Source organism: Schistocerca piceifrons, unplaced genomic scaffold (genome assembly GCF_021461385.2).
Source record: "Schistocerca piceifrons isolate TAMUIC-IGC-003096 unplaced genomic scaffold, iqSchPice1.1 HiC_scaffold_210, whole genome shotgun sequence".
NCBI classification, from domain to species: Eukaryota; Metazoa; Arthropoda; class Insecta; order Orthoptera; family Acrididae; genus Schistocerca; species Schistocerca piceifrons.
Window position 1 is genome coordinate 20,001 of NW_025728009.1, and position 2,500 is coordinate 22,500.

Here is a 2,500-nt window from a genome sequence, read left to right on the forward strand (position 1 = left end):
GTGTTGCCCACCCGCAACCCTCGCAATATAGTTCGCTACTCGCACTGCCCGCTCCCCTGTGTATCGCTTCATGTTAAACACCTTGCAAGTCTTGCTGACTTTCCACATGCTCCTGCTGTACACTGTAATGTGGATGGCAGCAGGACGTACATGCCGCCCCCCCCCCCCCCACCCCTCCCCACGTCCCCACGTCCCCACCTTGCCCCCTGCCTTCGCAAGCTGGTTGGTGACAAGTTTGCATGTTCAATGCCCTTCGCATGCGACGTACGCAGGCTACGTTGTGGTGCGGCCTGTGTCAACTGTCCGCTGATGTCGTACGCGTGAACCACAATCTGTACTGCACATTCGTCCTTATGTACTGAATGATACATCGTGGCACATGTGTGACCGTACAACGACTGCGCCCAAAAACGGCGGACCATACAGTGCAAATATTGTGCACGCAGCTACGTGTCGTCTCCCTATGAGAGCTGGATTGCAGTGTGGTACGCCATAGAGACGTGTGGGAGGAACGGACGCCGTGGATGGCGATCAGCATGAGCTGTGTGTTGATGTATTCGGACCTAGTCGTCTCTCCTCAAACACCGTGATAGCATGGTGCACCGCGTTCCATATCTGCGACATGCTACAGAGGCCGGTTGACAGTCGTTCGAGCAATGGACATCGCATACGTACGGGGGCCACCTTCCACGTATTGTCTAGGCGTGCACATTTTGTTGCGTGTATGTGGGCAGACGTAGTGTGGCGTGACACCTGACACAGGCATGCAATAATCGTTGAAGTTGCTAATGGCGATGGACGCCTACGTTTTCTGGTGAAGTTACGCAAATGAAGAAATGGTAACCCGTTGTGGTGCGGTTGTTCTCGCTAGGGGTGAATCGGTGATGGCGACGATAGGTTGAGGTACTAACCGGTTGTTCCAGCGATACCCACCATGCCGATGAAACTGAACGGCATCTGGGTGTGAAGCGATACGCGGTGGTGGCTGGGTGGGACCGTCCCCGGCCGGTGAGGGGGCGCCTCCCGGCGTGCTGGCCGCGCGGTGCGTGGGCGCACGCGCTACAGCCGGCTGGTGGGGGCGGCCAGTGGCAGGCGCGCCGGCCGACGGACGCGGCAGGCGTCGCAGCTGCGCGCCGGCGCACCCTGCGCGCGGCGCCGTGCGGCCAAAGTAGGTCCTCGCGGGCCCGGTGCGAAGCGCGGTGGACATCTTCAGTGTGCTGGTCCGATTGAGGACTGTGTGCGTTGAGGATGCGCCGCCGCCCGGCGCTCGGCGCCGCGACGCCGTCTGCTGCTCGGTCGCCCCAGCGGTTCTCGCTGGTGGTTTGTATCGCAGCTGTGCGGATGTGTTGGCGCGTGCGCTGTGCTGGGAGAGTTCGCTTCGGCACCCAAGTGGGGCTTTTGTCCTTCTGTGGCGCTGGCGTTGGAGCTGCCGGTCACCGTAGGTGGCGCGTGTTGTCTCCCGCCGGCAATGCCACGACAGCACGCTCCCGGGCCTCTGTCGGCAGCGGCAAGCTCAGTTGGGAGCACGGGTGGTCGCACCGAAAGCGTCTACTCGCCTAACTCCGGGCGATTGCGCCTCTCTCGAACCCGACCAAGTACTTGGGACGGCGCTGCGCGCCGCCGGGACCTGAGAGGGTTTCGAGGTGTATTGTGCAGGGGAGCTCAGCCTCCTCCTGTTTGCAGAATGATTGAGCGGACGCTTGCGTGTTCGCGCGGGCCCCCGGGACACACTCCCGGGCGGCCGGCTGCTCAGCTCTAGTTGGCGCAGCTCCCTGGTTGATCCTGCCAGTAGTCATATGCTTGTCTCAAAGATTAAGCCATGCATGTCTCAGTACAAGCCGCATTAAGGTGAAACCGCGAATGGCTCATTAAATCAGTTATGGTTCCTTAGATCGTACCCACGTTACTTGGATAACTGTGGTAATTCTAGAGCTAATACATGCAAACAGAGTCCCGACCAGAGATGGAAGGGACGCTTTTATTAGATCAAAACCAATCGGTCGGCTCGTCCGGTCCGTTTGCCTTGGTGACTCTGAATAACTTTGGGCTGATCGCACGGTCCTCGTACCGGCGACGCATCTTTCAAATGTCTGCCTTATCAACTGTCGATGGTAGGTTCTGCGCCTACCATGGTTGTAACGGGTAACGGGGAATCAGGGTTCGATTCCGGAGAGGGAGCCTGAGAAACGGCTACCACATCCAAGGAAGGCAGCAGGCGCGCAAATTACCCACTCCCGGCACGGGGAGGTAGTGACGAAAAATAACGATACGGGACTCATCCGAGGCCCCGTAATCGGAATGAGTACACTTTAAATCCTTTAACGAGTATCTATTGGAGGGCAAGTCTGGTGCCAGCAGCCGCGGTAATTCCAGCTCCAATAGCGTATATTAAAGTTGTTGCGGTTAAAAAGCTCGTAGTTGGATTTGTGTCCCACGCTGTTGGTTCACCGCCCGTCGGTGTTTAACTGGCATGTATCGTGGGACGTCCTGCCGGTGGGGC

At 58.5% G+C, this 2,500-nt stretch overlaps 1 non-coding gene across 1 annotated transcript in view; it reads left to right on the forward strand.

Moving 5' to 3' along the window:
• Nucleotides 1-1,769: 1,769 nt before the first annotated feature.
• LOC124742006 overlaps nucleotides 1,770-2,500 on the forward strand; it is a 1,909-nt gene continuing 1,178 nt past the window's right edge. The window contains exon 1 of the ribosomal RNA XR_007010172.1: nucleotides 1,770-2,500. This exon is cut by the window's right edge and continues 1,178 nt beyond it. This is a non-coding gene — a ribosomal RNA (small subunit ribosomal RNA).